Below are 18,833 nucleotides of genomic sequence, written 5' to 3'. Positions count from 1 at the left end.
ACTATGCAAGCTACTCAGACATTATTTCTTTTATCTGACTGATTTTTGGAAAGATGAATGATTATTGTACAAGTTACAATCTCTACCATTAAGTTACAGAACCAAGACAGTCATCAGTTATTCTCTTCTATCCAAGGTGTAGCCTATGCAAAAATGCAAATACTGGTACATGGGTGAACTACTTGGCACCAACTTAATCTGGCTGGATAGAATCACATTCTGAGGGTCTTTCCTGACCTTTCTCAAAAGCAAAAATCTACTGAATTTTCAAAAGGATGTTTGCAGACATTGGAAACAAATGTAGAGAAGTGCAGTGATTTTAAAAAGCTCAGGTTGTCTCTGCTTCTAAATTTCCCATTCTTATGAAAGTAAGACTTTTCCAGAATATTCTCTGTAAGGATTCTAGGAAATTAAAGAGAATATCTATTAAGAGTGAATGATCTGGGAAATGGTTGACAACCACATTGCACTGCTGTTTAAAAGGAAAGGGAATAAAGGCTTGTCAAAGGGGACTCAGAATCCTTTGCTCCAATGACACTCATTTTGATTGGGTCCTCCCACCAAGCTTACTCGTGCGCGCGCTGTCTCTCTCTCTCTATGTATGTATATGTATGTGTGTATATATATATATCAGATTTCTAATTTGCCAAATAAACTAAATAATGCTCCTTTCGAGGGGCTATCTAAATTGCATTTAGTTTCCTAGGAGGATAGAGATATTACTATACTTAAATTATTGTGCACGCCAAGGGCAAATCAGCCACTGCCCTCACCACCACCCCTCCCCACATCCAGCTCCATGTGCAAAGGGGTATCAGGAATTCAAGACAGCAGAATGTAGAGCTCACCACACAGGTGATGGCATCAGACGGACCTGGATTTGCATCCCAGGTCACTTACTCACTAGTTGTGTAACTTTGCCCTAAATGGTTTATTCTTTCAGAGCCTCTGTTTCTTAATCTATAAAATGGGGATTATGACTGTACCTGCCTCAGAGAATTACTATGGGGAATAACTCTCCCAATCTCTGTTAAAGTACTCAACAGTAGAATTATTACGAGACTCCTCAAAAAGCTTTAAAGTTCCTTTCTTGGGGACCACCACAGAATCGTCACTAACATTTCAGGTTTCCGACACAGCTTTCCTTGAAGGTTGCCCTTTGTGACTTTCTTAACCGGTTATCTTATCATGAGTTAAGGATTCTGCTGCTCTCATGAGAAAAATCAGCAGCCTAACATATACATAGGAAGGTGTTACTGAGGATCCCAGAGAGCTTTCTGCCATCTGAGACATTCTCCAGGGAATAAATGTATTCTTAGGGGTAAGGAAAGAGGGTTAATATTTAACATTTTCTTAGCAACCCCTCACTCACTTTATTCATAATATTTCAGTATAGGGCAAGCTAATAGCCAGACAATTGCAGGAGACATATCCACAGTCAAGGGCTGGTATGTATTTATAGCTGGAGGTATATGTCTACAGCTGTGAGCTGTGTAAATACATGGACCCAATTTGTGGATGCTTTTTGTGTGCACAGAGAGGACAGAACAGAGAGATGAATGCTAGTTATAGGGTAGAACATGCATGGGATGGAGGTGTTTTTCCGTATCTAAGCATCTCATTCTTATGAATTCTTACAGGCTAGGAATTTGCAAAGAGCTACACACCAATATCCCCTTTAGAGGTAATACTCCAAAATGGAAAGGTGTTTAACAAAAGCTTCCTATTCATAATCAAAGCCTCCCCTTGTCACCGAGCAAGCCCAGCAGTCTGCTAGGAGCAGAACCGTACAAAATGCAATTTTTACCTTTCTGTGGTTCGGAGCCACTGCTGGTGCTGAAAATGAGTGGGGAGGCAGTGAGGCATTGAGTTCAAGGTCAGGCCTGAAAAGGCAGAGGAATGAGACCTAAAAAAAGGTGGAACCCAGAGGAGTGCTGACAGGTGGGAAGGGAGGTGCCAAAGGTTCGCTTGCTTCCCTGCAGCTTTTCCTCCGAGGGCTCCCCAGGTCCCCATCCCCTTCCCCAGCCAGGAACCTCTGAAAAACTTGGATACTCTGCCTGCCACTCATGACACTCTGTACCACAAGTCTGTCGTGAAAGAGGCCTGGGTGTAAAACCTGGCTCTGCATGGTGACACTGGCTGTGATCTGGATCAGGTAACTTTCAGTCTCTGATTCTCAGATTCCTTGTAAGATTTAATGGGAAAGACAAGCACCAGCAGTGGCTCTTCCTCTTGGTAGACCCAGATAGATCCTCAGACCCAATAGCCTGGTTAGGCTGCAGACCCCATAGTGACCCCCCAATCCCGACCTCCCCTGAAACTCTCAAGTCAGACCTAGGTTCAAATCCCAGCTCTGTGGCTTACTCGCTCTAAGACCTTGGGCAAGTTGCTTGATATTGTGTGTGTGTGACAGTGAAAGAGAGAGAGAGACAGTGAGTGAGTTTAAAGTTTGCTAGGGTACTGTTGGATAAAATGGAAAATAAAAATAGATATCTCGGTTTTCCCCTGGAGTTTATAGTTTAGCAGATTTCTTTTTGTTGGGGAGCCTCGGTTTCCTCATCTGTAAAATGGGAATAACAGCATTTAGCCAGAAGAATCGTCGTTAAAGTTAAAATAAAAAAAGTTCTGAGCAAGGTGACTATCATGAGGTGGGTGCTCAGTAATGGATTACTGATGTCCTATTGCATGCAGTTTCTACAATATTGAATTATCTCTATATTCCCCCACGATGCCATCCCCAAAAATCTGTCTGCTGTATTTACCATGAGCCACTTTTGCGCAGTCTGATTGGTTACTGGATAACGTGAGCCAGGCAGCAGAGCCTGAGGGCTAGTCATGTGGACTTAAGCACCAGATAAACCTGTTCGAGTCCTTCTTTGCCACTTATCCAAATGTGTGACCTTGGGAAAGCTACTTAACCTCTCTTAGCCTCATGTTACTCATCTTTGAAATGGAGGTAAGAACAGTTCCTACCCTAAGAATCATTACTCCTATGCTAAGAGGTGTGTGTGTGTGTGTGTGTGTGTGTGTGCACGCGTGTGCGCGTACCCATAAGAGAGAAAGTTTAACGTGTACCAGGTATTCTGAGATTAATAATATGGTCTAGAGAGTTGTGTGCATTGGGAAGACTATATACTAACTAAATCACAGCACTAATGGAAAGTTGGAAATATGGCAACTTTTAAAAAGAAAAGTGAAATGATGCCTTGAAAGCCTATACTAAGGGGGATTTGACTCAGCTAGAGAGATCACAGTTGGCTTCCCTGAAGAAATGACACTGGAGTAGAAAACCAAAGGACAGATAGGAGTTTGCTAGATGAATAGGGAGGGAAGGACATTCATTCCTAGCAAGCTTTCAGCATCTGCATCACAAGCATATGATTGCCATCTTCTCATCAGACTGTAACCACAAAGAGCTCTGGGATGTGTCTTTGTCATCTTCTGTCACCTGTAAGTTCCTTGAAGGAAGTAAATGCTTAGTAAATATTTCTTGAATGAGTGAATGTTAATAGGAAATCAATATGTGTTTGTTGAAGGAAATAAAAAATAACTGCTCTGCCCTCATCTCGTGGCTTTATTCAGGATGCACTTAAGGAAGACACATAATTTAGTAAAAAAAAAACCAAAAAAACCCGACGTGGACCTTGCAGGCAAACAGACCACGCCCTCTTTATTTTGGCCCTATCACCTTGAGGAAGTCACAGGACATCTCTGTGTCAGTCTCCTCATGTGTAAAATGGGAATAAGGGTAGCTTCTTTACAGGATTATTTTAAAGGTTATGATGGTAAGTCTGCAGCGCCTGATAAAAAGGGTGACTCAGAGTACACAGTCAAGAGATGAGTGTTGTGAATATTATTAGTATTAGAACATTGGCAAATTGCAGGCATGCAGTTTTTCAAAGACTTGCAGATTGCTGAAGACAGGCTAGGTACCGCTTGAAGGCCAGAGGGTGTTATCATCCGGACATTCCGCAGACCTTTACTTTGCTGGAAATGTCTAGAGTTCATCGATGCACTGCAGTCTCTTTCCAGTGCCTGAGTCAAATTGCAGGTTCAGATTCCCAGATGCATTGGTTATCATTGACTAGCAGCAGTTGGTAAAATATCCTGGGGCCTCAGTTTCCTTCTAGGGTTAATCATATAGTGTTTGCACAAGATAAAATGAGTTAATTCATGGGCATCTCATAACACAAAGCCTACACAGGATAAGTAAGCAATACCTGTTAGCTGTTACTATTTCGACGGCCAGGCCCTGCTGGATTTTCTGTCAACTACTCTGTAACTGAATCAGCCTTTCCTGGGCTGGGAATTGCTTCCTTTTGTAATTCCCTTTACAGAAGGAAGAAAAGCAACTCCCCGCTGAGGTCTGGAAGCCTAGCTTCCCGGGCATCGCACCCTCCTGGGCAGGTTCAGGGCCACAGAGGAGTCTAGGTGAGGCAGGTCAGCAGGGGCTAAAGGCTCTGGAAACTCTGCCTTCCCTCTGGAAACCACGGAGCTCGGCCCTACCCCTCTCTACGTTCCTAATCCTGGAAGGCGCGATCTGCCTGGAAGGCAGCCGAACAGTGGGCACGCTCGCAGCCCAAAGCCAGCTCGGGTCATCCGCGGGGCGCTCGGGCTTGCTGTGCTCCCCTGCGTGCAGGGACCCGGCTGCAGCTGCGGTGCCTTGGGTTTCGAAGAGCTGGAACCTCGGTGCGTGCAGCCAGGGAACCGAGCCTCCCCACCCTGCCCCCACCCCCCGCCAACCCCAGAGCAGAACTGAACTCCGCACCACCCGCGGCTCGCGCACTCGGTGTCTGGTCTTGGAAATGCCTGGTTGGGGGAATCGCTCTGGAGACAAAGGGGTGCAGGAGCCCCTAGCGCCCCTCTTTCGCTGCCGTAATCCCCTGCCTGGCCCCGCAGCCACAGCAGCTGCAGCCCCAGCGCCACCACCCAAGCCCCGGCGGCCTCAGCCTGTGCGCGCGCTCGGGGCCGGGGATTGGCTCGCACTCCCCATTCAGGGGCTGCGCAGGCTGGCGGGAGGTGCGCGGCGCTCCGTGTGTCTGTGTGTGTTTGTGTCTGTGTGTGTGTGCGCGCGCGTGCGTGTGGGCATGTGTGTGTGCGCGCGTGTGTGTCTGTGCGGCGCGCGGGCGGGCGCGTGTCTGTGCGCGCGGGGGCTCCAGTGCGGGAGCCACTGGGTGTGCGTGCGTGTGTTATGGGTTTGATTCCAGAGCAGGTTGCACACTGGTCCTGGGTGGCTCGCAGGCTCAGGTCGTGCTTGGGCGTCCTCCTCCTAATCGTTTCCGAAGTAGCAGCAGCCGCAGCAGCGGCAGCAGCGGCAGCAGGAGCCGCGGCACATCGGCAGCAGCTCAGCGGCACAGCCGGCAGAACTGTGCAGAAGCGAGCACCGTTTGGGGAGTCCGGGGGGCGGGTAAGAGGGAGGAGGGGGAAAGCCTGTCTTGGTCTTTGGGATTATTTTTCCCTTTCTTTCCTTCTCTCTCTTTCTTGAGGGTGTGTGTTACCCCCTCGAAGTGAAGGAATTTTGCTCCAAAGCGAGCCGGGACCGAAGACTCTAGGCTAAGTTATCTCTATGTAGATGGTGTCAGGGAGCGAAGCTACTGACCGAGCCGCTGGTAAATGCTTTTCACTTCTTACTCTTTAATGCTTAAGGCTTTTTCCCCCCTCTTTTCTTTCTTCCTCATTTCCTTTCTGTTGCTCGTCATTCTGCAATCGCTCCTGAATCAGCCTGCAGTTCCCTTTTCTCTCTCTCCTTGCGTTTGTGCAGTTTGCAACTTGTTTCGTGGTTTTCTATGTATTTTTTTCCTCCTTCATCCTCAGATGAATGCTGGAACATTTAAATTCGGCACTTCGGGAGGTCATCATTAGTTGCATGAGTTTCAAGGGGGAGGGGAAAGACTGGTAGAGCAGACTGTTATTTCCCTGCAGAAGGACTGCCGGTTTCTCTCTAATGTTCATCGCAATTATAGGGATTTTTTTTTTTTTTTAGGATGCATTTTAACGTTACATTGATGTTTAAGGTTATCGTTCTTCAGGATTACAATGCATTTTGACTCAGTTTTGACAGCATGACAGAAGCCAGTGATTCCAGAACTACTGTATGGTACATGCTGGCTAAAATATTCAAGATTAGAGGAAGAATCATTTGCATTCCAAAAGAGAATTTCTTAAAAATGCTGTTTTGCCTCACATTGCTGCAGACTTGCAGGAGGTAATAATAGACACCACTACTCATGTTGCTTGCAAAGATAATAAACATATAAGTGGTTTAGTGCATCACATACTGTCCTGTCCTCCAGTGTTTGAGCTTTTGCTTAAATTTACTTAATGATAAATTTAGGGCTATGGAAAAGGAGGGAGATTGCTGGTATTGTTTTATTTAAAATTGCGAGACATGTTCAGCAATTTCTAATCCCCAAACCAGCCCTTTCTTAGATCTTACTTGAAGTGGCATCTGGTCAATTGGGGAGGGGGAGGGCAATTTCTGCCATCCACATGGAACAAAATTATTTTAAATAGCCAGCATAATGCATGCAAATTGAACTCTTAACTCTTTTCTTAAAAATAGAACTGACTCTGTAACTCTTGCTTCCAGGATGTTTTAAATATTATTTAAAAATTAACGTACCACAGTTCTTTCATGTATTCGTATTTAAGTTCTTTGGAGGGTCCTTAGCAGTTAACCATGTTTCGTGCTCTTTTTCCCCCTAACTTTTCAGTTCCAGTTCAGTAGAAACACTGAAGGGTCAGTAAGTAAAGGAAAATCAGCAGTTTAAAAAGAAATCAGTTGATAGTTGTGAAAATTTCTGCTAAGCCATAGGAAAATAAGCTAAAATAATGACAGCTTAAATGTAGGGAGGGAAGTCGGGGGCAGGATGGATTGCAATTTCAGTATGTGTGTTACCATCCTGAGGAGCTCTGAACTCTAGATTCAGATGAGGATATCCAGTGCAGGGATACTCTGAGGCACACACATTTTACAGAGGGAAAATATCGTTGTTTAAGGAAGCCTGCTTCTCTGTGGTTGCCAGATCAGAGACCAGCAATTACCTAGGTGCAAAGGGGATGTTTGCAATAATACTGCTCAACTGTGTTTTAATGTAAACTTAGCTGATGTTGGAAGAGCAGCATAAAACAGTTTACGACTTGGAACAAAACAAACTGTAAATTAACTCAAGTCAGACCCTCTTTACTATAGAAGAAAGCCTACTCCAAGACACCATGCAAATTCACCTGTTCTGGGCTGCCTGTGTTGACAAAAGCTTTTCTTGAGATTGTGGACAGGATTCCTAAGATCTAAAGCTTATTTCTTCTTTTGTAGTCTGCTGATGGTAATAAGACGTTTTATTTAGAATGAAAGCTCAGCTTACTCCTGGGTCCCTTGAGATGGCAATATTGCTATTTAAAATATTTTTACGGACCCTTGCCATTTACAATTTTGATCAAGTTGGAGGGAAAAACCCAGCTTCCATTCATTTGGATCACAGTTGTCTTTGAAGCATTTGTTTGCCTGGTTACGAAGGAAAAATGAATTTGTATAGTAAATTATGATCCTAAGAACCCAAGTCTTCTAAAGCATGGTTTTCTCATTCTAAGACCAAAACCAGAAAGCAGTATGCTCCATGCTGAGCAGCTGCATTATTTCTCTGGCATATTCCACAAACAGGGGCACAAACAGATAACTGACCAGGCTAAGGACTGATTTCACGTGGCCCATGAAACAAGATTTCTAATTGTTATATAATATATTCAGAGCATGAATTTATTTATGAAACAGCACAATTAGCTTCAGTTTCAGCATCTTCACTAGTTATGAAGACCAAGAGTCCATTGATTTAAAGAACACATTCCTTCCTGCTGTGGTTGTTTTTTACCCACCCACCCCTTTCTACGTCTAGTTTCCTGGCAACTTCGGAAAAGCTCTGAGAGTTTGTGTTAAAATATTAAACATAGCTATGTTTTGCGTGTATTGCCTGGTGAGATTGCTATTCAGTCAGCTGGATTTGTAATATGGTTCTGTGTGGTATAGTGTTTGTGGCTTGTTGGTGGTTTTCTTATTATTGTTATTGATGTTAAGTTTTCCATTGAATCTTAACTAAGCTCATTTTAACTTTCTGTGCCTGGTGTTGATCTCAGATTAATGTGTCAAAATAATACCATCCTCTTGCTAAGCTTGTTGGTAAATTAGGTACTTTACGTTCAGTTGGTGTTTGTGTTGAATTTCAGCATTTCCAAAGGCATGGCATCTGATATCCTGGGGAGAAGGTAACTTTTTTGGGAGGACAGGCTGTGTAGCAAGAGACTGTTGGTTCATGGAACTTGACAATGACAATACATTTGCCTGTATTGTTAAGTCTCCTATTCTCATTTTGATAAGAGTAGAGTTTTATCTGCATGTGTGAGGTGTTTATTATGCTAGAGTTACTGAATGTTTCTTGAAAGTAATGACTTTTTGTTCATTGTGAATTGAAAGGGACTCTGCACTCCTTGTGTGTTTTTGAGGAAAACCTGTATTGGTGAGCTTTTCCATTGTTTTCTATTCTGTGTAGACTAATTTTGAGAAGTGATTTCTGGTGAAATATGGTCAAGGTCATTGTCAAGGGCCTTTTTATCCCTCTCCACTTAAAAACTCAAACTTAAACTGCAAGTCAGATTTAAAGTGACAAAACTTATATCAGACTACTGTCTCAAATGGGACTATGTGAAAAGCATATGTTTTTGTCTCTCGTTACTTTGTGTGAAGCAACAGTTTTATTCTTTGACTTACTGGTTCCTTGTAACCCTGATATACTCACAGGAAGAAACCTTCCATTCTGTACTCATAGTACATACAACAGATTCTCAGCCTTCAGGGAAGATTGTAAGGACATTTTCGGGGGGCGGTGGGAGGGATGGCTGTCTTTTCATATGTTCTTAATGGAAAGAGGAACGTAACAATATTTTTTTAAATGTGATGTCGATCTAATTAGATAATACCCCATTTAAAATTTTGTGAAACCAACAGTAATTTTATAAGAGTCATGTGCAGTGAGAGCAAATAGTAGCTTTGTCAAAGTATTTCTTTATACTTCTGCTTTCGCTTTTGCTTTGTAAGCAGAATATCCACAATGTTCGGGACTTTGTACTACCAGTAAATTGTGTGCATATATGTGTGTGTGTGTGTGTGTGTGTGTGTGTGTGTGTATGTATATATATATATATATATATGATTGTTTTCTCTACCTAAGATAAACCATTACTTAACATATTATTTTAGCTCTGCTAAAAGTATCCTGTTCATATTTCTAGAAGATTTTATTAAGTTGAAGAGATATAAAATCTTTTCCCAAAAATTCATGTTACTCACTGCCCCAAGTCTACTTAATATATTGCATTTTCCAATGTGATTTTGAACTTGAAATATTGCAGCCTTTTTGTATGAATTCCTCGTGGCAAAAAATGAAGCACCTTGAGGAATAGTTTGCACATAAAGTTCCCTCATTTTTGCTGAAAGACTTTAATTGGTCTCCCTCTTCTAAGTGTAGCATTACCAACCTTTTAGACAAAAAGAATTATCAGGAAAAAAGTACGGTTATGTGCTTTTCAGCAGTACTGTGGGTAAAAAGAGAGCAGGTGTTTTAACTCTTTGCATGTAAATTTAATGAATAGAAATTGAGATTAAATAATGCAGCTAATACGTTAAAATAAAATCTAGTTTCCCTAGCAAACATTTTTTCCCCTGTACAATATGAATTGATCTTTGACTCTGATGGAATGATTGAGAGCGTTCCTCATCTCATCACCAGAATATTGGTGGTGGGTACCAAAGATCTTGCATCCATTTTGGGAAAGTATGCTTGCGTGGTTTGAGAGGAAAGAGATGGTTTCTTTAAAAGTTTAGACTTCTTATGCTTTGACTGCAGTTCTTTCAGAGGAGGCTCTGTTCTCCTTGATACTTGTTTAGATCACCTATGAAGACTCCTCATTATTTCTCCTGTCCCTGATTTGGTTCTTCCACAGGTTATTCTAATATTAATATGATGCCAGATTTCTCAGTTTAGTTGTTCTTATCATTGTGTTAGTTTGTGATTTCTGGAATATGATGCAGATCTATAAAAGTTTAGGACCCGGCCTTATGAAAGATAGTGTATTTAATTGTTCTGGTGACTAAATTATTTAGCTGTATAGGCTTAAGCCTGTTAAAAAATATTAGAAATTTTGTGTGATCCATTTCTATCATTATGGCCTTGGTAAAGTACTTATTTTATAATATATAAAAGGGAGTTATGGATCTTGTAAAATAAAGAATTTATTTGTGAATTTGGTTCAAAAGAATAAGTCATTTTTGTTTGTTTGTTTAGTTGTCTCAGTCTTCAGTTTACCTATTAAGAGGCAAAAACTAAAGTTGGAGAATATAATACACTTGGTGAAGATAAAATTGATACTAACAGTAATGTACTGATTTCACATCTTTAGGGAGGACAATTCTATGGAGGATTCTTTTGGAAAAGGCTGATGTTTAAATGTCATTTTGATTATTGCTTAGGATTTAACTGATACTCAATGTCTTGACATTTCTCCTCCTTTAATTAGAGGAATAAGAGTATATGTGGAAAAAGAAATACATCATTAAATAGAAATGATTAGGTTCTTAGATTATTTCTAAGAATGAAATTGCACTATTAGAGAAGATAGCTATGTCCACGTTTCTGGCTAATTCAAACAGTAAATATCTACATAGCTAAAATTATAGTTATTATTAGGGAACTTACTGCAACAGACTTTGTGATCTTAACTGTGATCATTTTTCTAAACCATTTCAAATATAAGAGTATATGGTTACATACTATACATTTCAGTAGATATTACCTATTACCTAGAAGGAACACAGGCAAATTAAAGCTGCATGAAAGTGTATTTCAGGCTTTTTTTTTTTTTTTTTTTTTTTTGCGGTACGCGGGCCTCTCCCGTTGCGGAACACAGGCTCCGGACGCGCAGGCCCAGCGGCCATGGCTCACGGGCCCAGCCGCTCCGCGGCATGTGGGATGTTCCCGGACCGGGGCACGAACCCGTGTCCCCTGCATCGGCAGGCGGACTCTCAACCACTGCGCCACCAGGGAAGCCCTATTTCAGGCTCTCATTTTTTTCTTATTCCTTCAATAAGCACTTTTTAGATTCCCAAGACAGGCCAGGTACTGTGCTCTGCTAAGAGCTAGATCTTATGCTAAGAGTAATTTGATGCCAAAGTGATGTCTAAGAAAGTAAATGAGAATAGAAGTGTTTTGTTTTGTTTTTTTTAATACAAGGTAAAGCTTTGCTCTTTGTGTCACTTGAGAGTATATTAGAAAAGTGATTTAATTTAATTTTTTTTTAGGATTTGCTCAGACAATAATTGTATACAAATATCTTCTCATTCTCTGCCTTCTATATGCCCAACTCATGTCTATTCATGTAGTCTGGTGTGATATGACCTCTGGAGTTGGAGACCTCAGTCAAAATGTGGGTCTACCTGCATGGATTTAATGGAGGCATGAGGGCAAGGCAGTGTCAGTTTGTGGGAAGAGGATGCAGACCAGAGGGAAATGTACTCTGTAGTTGGCTACCATTTCCTTATGGTAATAATCATGCCACCAGTTTTATTTTTAGCCTCGCCTAAACTTTTGGAGAAGATGCAAACTGCTTTTCTAACCTTAAGAATAATAATATGATTATTACACAAACATTTCACAGTGGTTAGGGCTCTGCAATTTGTGTGACCTAGCATCTAATTTTTCTCCTCTCTAATTCTGTTTATATGCCCCCGCATATAATCAGACTCAGTCAGATGAAACCAATTACTAAGGGGAAAAAAAATCAAATTTATTTATTATATTTATTGGGTGTGTCTGTTGCTTAATTATCCATTGGCACATTTACATGTGGCCATGGAGAGGGCCGTGGATGAGTGTGGAAAAATGATCAATGATCACTTCTCACAGTCCAGAGGAGGCTGCCAAGAAAACAAGAAAAAAATAAAAAACACAAACGGAAAAAACCTACAACCCTACCCTTTCTTGTTGCTATCAACGTGGGAGACCTGAAAACTGAAAAACAAGTATCACCCAGAAATATGCGTTTGACTTGACATAGGAAAATCTGGAAAAGGTTGGGAGTTGTTTTCAGACTTCTTCATAACCACTAGATATAATGTTAGGAAGAAATGTAAGGAGTTCCGTACGCTTTGAAACAAATAATGATTTAGATGTTCCAAGGTGTGTGTTGGAAAATGAACTCAAATTATCCTGTGAAGCAGATGACCAAACCCACCCCTTGGCTGTGAGTTGGACTGTGGAAAGATGTGGGAGGGATGGTGGGGAGGGTGAGGGGATCTACAAGCGGCGTTTGCAAAGTGACTGACTGTTAGGTGTAACTGCAGTGATCTGATGCTAAGACAGCACTGTTAAAGCAGTGAATTAAAATACATTTTGTTTCTGACCTTCGATGGTAAAGACATAACACAGACTTTTATATCTGGTCTCATGTGTTTTTGTTTTAAAAAATTCCTCCCCTCAAACAAAAATGTTTTCTGTTTCACCTACTCCCCCACCCCAAATTAATGGGATCGATCTTAAGCATGGCTTATTTCTTTTTTTTTTTTCCCACTTGCTCTCATCATCCATTTTTGGAAATATATCAGTGTGGAAGTTGTTCTTCCAAATAGATCATAACTGAAATAACCACCGTTTAAAGTAAATGTGGCAAGGCTAAATTGTAACAGAAACATCATCTTACGTATGGAATTCTTCAATTCCGGGGACCACTAAATTATCTGTTCTAGCCACACCCTTAAGGTAGAACGTGCATATGAACTTCAACGAGAAAAGCAGATCACTTTTGAATTTGAGGCATTTGAAGATTGTCTTCAAGGGAACACTGACTGAAGTATGATTTTAGGAATTGTAGCACACCGTTAATGCATCCTTTAGAGAAGACAATGAGTAGATTATGATTTATTGCTAATTGCCATTTATTTGGAGATGCTGGTGTTGAAGAAACTATTTCAGCATTTAGATTATGCTTTTGTTACATTTGGCTGCAGAGAAATTAAAATGGCAACATGAGTCCTGAGAATTGAGAGGGAAAGGTGGCTTTATACCTGTTGACTTAGCAAGAAAATATTAGCGATGAGGTACAGTTTGCATTTATTCTAATCTGTATTTTAAAAGTTATTCTGTAAAAAAAAGGTTATTACAGAGCAAAAGTTGCTCTCAGCTGAATTCACTGAAGAAGCCGAACAGTAAATAAAGAACGTGAACTCTCCTTCCTATGACAGTGATTTTTCACTAAGGACTCTCTCTCTAGGTATATAAGGGGCACTAGTTCTTTTTATATGATTTGTGTAGTTCCCATAGACTGAAGTCTATTTCTGGGCAATTTTCAAGTTAAAATTGTGTTATGGCTACCCTGAAGGTTGTCATTTCTTGGTTTTTTCTTGTCAGTCAATTCATAACTGTTTATTAAGCCCCCGTGGGGTATATACAGAATCATATACTATTTGGGTGTGTATACGTGTGTGTGATTGGTTTCTGGTCTAGAAGCTTACAGTCTGTAGGCAAAAGTACCACTGTATGTGTGTGTGCATGTGTGTGTATAGAATAATACTTTAATTACAGAAGTTAGTAGTAGTTTTTTGTTTTGCTTTGTTTTGTTTTTAATAGCATTGTTCTGGAACTCCAAATGCATTTACTCTGAGAAAAGCATAGCTTCACTTGAGGTCAGGGATATAACTTCTCAGCTTTCTTTCTTTTAAATTCAGATATAGCAGACATGTTTAAGTAAAGAAGAAAGCCAGAGGGCTTGTATTAAACTGGGGATTCTTGCCAGGTTAACATCTAGGTTTCAGAGTAAGGGCAGATCCTGATGCTGGTTATTTTTAGGACGTGCCTGTTACCTGTGTCGGTCCAATCAGTGAATGGATGAATGACTTGATGCCCCAGAGCTGTCAGTTTACATTTTTTTATGACCAGTGAGTCAATTTATGATTTACTTTTTTTTTTTTTTAAATGGAGTGTTTTGAAAAATGATAGGAATTGTGAAGGAAAGAAAATTTCCAAGTGTTCCCATGGATGGAAAATGTTCTCTAAAGGAATATTTTCCCTGTTGTACTTGAAAGCGTATGGTGAATATGTAGGTTCAGGGATTTACTTTTCAAAACTTATTCACTTTCTTGAGTTTATCTTTTATCAGTCATTTGTGGGAATGATAATATTCTTGAAAAGTACCTGGTGAATAGCTCTGAAAGTGGATGGCAAAGGAAGAGTGCACAGAGGCACTGACCCTTTTCACAGCCCCAGGTAATAGCTTGCTGGACTTCCGGCAGTCAACTTTGACTTTTGATAACCCTGGTCAGGCTCTTGATTAATGCTCATTTTTGCTGTGATTTTCAAGATGTGCATATCTCATTTCCAGCAAATTGTAGCTAAACCATCAAATTTCTTTTCCATCTTCTGTTCCTTGTGGATCCGAGTCAGAGAAGCAATGTCTGAGAAAAATAGGAAGGGATCTTCATTTAAACTTTAACTCTTGGCTCTTTTCCTGTTGGATCCGTGAATTTCTGAGAATTTCTGAGATCACTTCTCATCTGCTGCAGGAGAAGGATAGAAAGTTTCCTAGTCTTTGTGATAAGAATATGTTCTTTACAACTCACAATATTGTAGGATCTCTTAATTTCACAGCAGTTTCTAAAATTAACCAACACAGAATAAAAGCACAACTTGATATATTATTATTATTTTATATATATATATATATATATATATATATATATATTTATTTATTTTTTTTTTTTTGTTTTGGCTGTACGCGGGCCTCTCACTGTTGTGGCCTCTCCCGTTGCGGAGCGCAGGCTCAGTGGCCATGGCTCACGGGCCCAGCCGCTCCGCGGCATGTGGGATGTTCCCAGACCGGGGCACGAACCCGTGTCCCCTGCATCGGCAGGCGGACTCTCAACCACTGCGCCACCAGGGAAGCCCCTGATTTATTATTTTTGATTGTGGGGTTGGGTTATGTTCTTACTTGTAAGTTAGAGAGACTAATTATGGCGAACGTAAACATAAAGGGAATGCGTTAGAAAGATATTGGGAATCACGGAGTCCCCGGGAAAGATTTGGCACTTGTGCTTCTGCCACTGAATACCGTGTGCCCAGCTGTAGCCCTCCGCATCCCTGACACTGGGCTCTGCCATTTCCTTTAGTATCAGCTAGCGCTGCAGCCCTGGAGGTTGCAGTGGTACAGTAGATGACTATTCATACCAGGCCTGGAAGGAACCACTGTCCTTTCTTCTGGGGATCCCGTGCTCTCGATTCAAAGTTCTAATCCGGTGTATCCATCCAGTTGTCTGCATTTTGATCACGTGTCACATCCCTGTAACTAGAAAGTCTGGAAAATCAATAGTCTGGCCCTTTTGTATTCTAGAATGAGGCAGAAAGACTTAGACTTTGAGCAAGATGTAAATGGTGGAATTCCCTCAAAATAAAAGGGGAGAGGCAGTCAACGAAACTGGTAAACAAAAAGCCCCCAGCAAGTATTTACCATAAGTGACCTGTAGCATCTTAGGGGATGGACGGCAAGGGCTTCAGTGCATGAACTTGGAAGGCTAATAGTGAGAACTGCTCTCTTGCTTAAAATGGATTGGAGTATATGCCTGATTGTAAAGGTGTTAAGCAAAATGCTTTTGATTTTAGCGCACACCAATCTCAAATATGTTCGTCATGAAGAATTATTTTAGTTATCACCAAGAACCATATTAAAATGTTATTCATGGGTTTCCCTGGTGGCGCGGTGGTTGAGAGTCCGCCTGCCGATGCAGGGGACACAGGTTCGTGCCCCTGTCTGGGAAGATCCTACATGCTGCGGAGCGGCTGGGCCCGTGAGCCATGGCCGCTGAGCCTGCGCGTCCGGAGCCTGTGCTTCACAACGGGAGAGGCCACAACAGTGAGAGGCCCGCGTACAGAAAAAAAAAAAAAAAAAAATGTTATTCATGTGAATTCTGCTTCATGTTGAAATTAAAGATAATCCACCTAGAATGGGCTGAAGTTTGCCTATGCGTAAATATGTAACGTCAATAAATGGTGTGAAAAAAAGTGAAGATTTGTTTAAAGTACTGTAAGGAAGACATCTGGATGGCTGAGTAATTGCCTGCAAGGAAATTAGTAGGAATTTGGTATAAAAGATCAGACCAACTTTCTACTTATAAATTGCTAATAAGAGCAGTTGTGGTACTTGAAAGAAATAAAACCACATTTCTTTTTTTCTGTGGTTTAGACTCTCTGAGGTTCAAACACATCTTCCTCACTAAATTATTAGCAAACATAGTGAGATGTAGGACCCACACAAGTAATCCGTGTATCTAGTAAAACTTTTGCATCTGAAGGCTCAGTCCTTTATTCTTCAATTCCAAATTAATATATTTATCCTTCCATCACTGTCTCTCAAGGATTTTGAGAATTAATTAGAAACAAAATCACTTTCAGTCCTTGGATGTTACATTCTGTGCTGAAAAACTATGAGATACTGAAGTGTTATTAATAATGACAAAGGTTCATCCAATAAAGTAATCTGACTGAATTCTCACATGGTTGGTATTTTCTAATATAAATTACTGTAGGATTAGATAGTTAAATATTGAATATTGTCTCATTTAATGTAGTTGCATGAAATATTAATGATAATGATGGTTCTCCAGTTTGGGGAATAGGGAGGTTTTTCTTTTTTAACTGACTAATAGCCTTAGGCTGGTAACGTAATACGTTTCACAAGATGATAATGACTATATTTAAATGTAGGTATAGCAGGAAATAAATGGCCACTGAATTGATAAATTTCAAGCAGGTCAAACATCACAAAATTTTTTTAGTCTTTGTATTAAATAGTTTTCTCTCTGTTCTAATGTCACCACTGTGATCATTGTGGTTGGCCTTGAGAATTTGTTAAAAGAACAGATTTAGTCTATTAGGCCCTTGAAGAGGAGCATTGTTGATGTTGTTTCATTGGCATGAGGTGTAAAAGTCCGAAAACTAGATTGGACTTGGAAGGAAGGCTGGCCGTTTTGAATGTAATAGTTGAAATGGGATTGTTCATGAAGATTAAAAAAAAAGAAGGCAAAGGAAAAATAAGGAAAGAATGAAATAGAGAAAGAAAGAGAACTCGTGACCAAATAGTGCAACTGGTAAAACTTAGGTCTACTTAGAATTCACTATTTAATGAATAAAGCAGAAAACTTTTAAATTAAGACTTTTTATTGTTCGATTAAAAAAATTCCCTGTTTTGAATCTTCTTCATGTTCTGGAGCCTGTGCACTTATATCTCAAATTAGGGAAATACAACCCAGTGATAAATAGGGTGACTATTATTGAAATATTTTGTCATGAATACAGAATAAGAACATAAACCAGTGCATCAAATTGGTTTAAATCGGTTGTTTTCTCCATTCCCTCCCGCCCCCCCAGGGGAGAACTTTAATGTTTTGTGGGATGATTTTATTTGAAATTGCAGTTATCCTTGTTTCAGACCTTGTAATTTAACAGTTGAAAAAGCTTCCTTTTTTGTTCTGTGTAGTTAACGTATGTGGTGTGAGTGAATACATTTTATTTTAAAAAAGTGTTTTGGGGTAGCATTCTTTTCACACAAACTTATTCCTTGATAAAGGAGCTGGCTGTAATTTGCAGAAATGACTGTTTCTTTTTCTTTAGTTGTTGGATAATTGCTCTTTGTATACACTGTGGAAATGTGCATATAGACCAGTGACAAAGCCTAGCAGATGCACTTGCAATTATCTGGAATTTAAGTAAATTTTGCATCTGATACACACAAAGCAAAGGCTTTGTCCAAGCAGGCTCACATACTGGCATGTAGATTGCTGTGAATACAGTGAGTAGATTTTTAATGGAAAACAAATGGGCCTGTTAGTAAGTCTTGTCTTTTACTTGAAAAGACACCCGCTTTAGGCATGGCCTACAACTTATTCATATTCGTAGTTGTTTCAGTTCTAAATATGACCTTTGAAATTGAACAAAAATTTTAAATGTTTAGAACAAAATGTGTAGATGTGTTTTTATTGGAGTCACATTCACAGTTTTTTGGAAAAAGAATGGTGAAATAAATATTTGTTTCATATTTCAGTGTTACTTTTTTTCCCCTGCTAAGGACATGGTTCACTTATTAAGACTCTAAAAATTTAAAAGGGGATTTCATGGTATAAATAAATCATGCTATAGATAAAAGATAATTGCAATGTTACTTTAACAACCTCAATTCACAAGGGGGACCCTAGGAAGGAATGTATAATGGGTCCAAACTCGACTTCTTATTGTAAACAAAAGAGATCTAGCCAGAGGAATCGTTTTCTGCAAAAGCCTCTTTTCCGAGTTTTGTTTGAGATTAATCCTTTCCTCTGTGTATTTTTTGTTGTTGTCAGATTTACGTAAGTGAGATATTTTTGAAGGCTTAATCTTTTGCTCTGTAGTTATTCTTAGAAAATATTAAATGTATGGATGGAGCTTCTTGGACTCTCTTAAATGCCTTTAGGTCTTTTGGCCGGGTGGGAGTAGGGTGGTTGGTTAAATTATTTCTACTTTCAATGGGAGAGTTATAAATAATTGGTCCAGTTGACTTCTTTTTCCTAGTTTAAAGGTGCTCCGTGCTATTCTGGCCCTTGAATGAAGCAAATTTCAAAAGTAACTCAGGCAACATAAAGGAGTGCCTATCTTGCCCATTTTCTCCTTTCTTCTCAATCTAAAATGGAATCTAATAATAACTGGAGATCTTTTCTAATTCTTTTAAGAATCAGAAGCCTCCAGGGGGTCTAAGGGTTGAGTAATTGT

At 40.2% G+C, this 18,833-nt stretch overlaps 1 protein-coding gene across 1 annotated transcript in view; it reads left to right on the top strand.

Moving 5' to 3' along the window:
• The first annotated feature begins 5,383 nt into the window (after positions 1-5,383).
• The window catches only part of LOC132423080 (teneurin-2-like), a 389,106-nt gene continuing 375,656 nt past the window's right edge, over positions 5,384-18,833 (top strand). The window contains exon 1 of the mRNA XM_060008416.1: positions 5,384-5,609. The gene's annotated coding sequence lies outside the window, so the exon portion shown is untranslated. The remainder of the gene's footprint in view (positions 5,610-18,833) is intronic.

The sequence above is a fragment of the Delphinus delphis genome, chromosome 3, assembly GCF_949987515.2.
Source record: "Delphinus delphis chromosome 3, mDelDel1.2, whole genome shotgun sequence".
NCBI lineage: Eukaryota > Metazoa > Chordata > Mammalia > Artiodactyla > Delphinidae > Delphinus > Delphinus delphis.
This window is presented reverse-complemented; position numbering and strand designations above follow the sequence as displayed.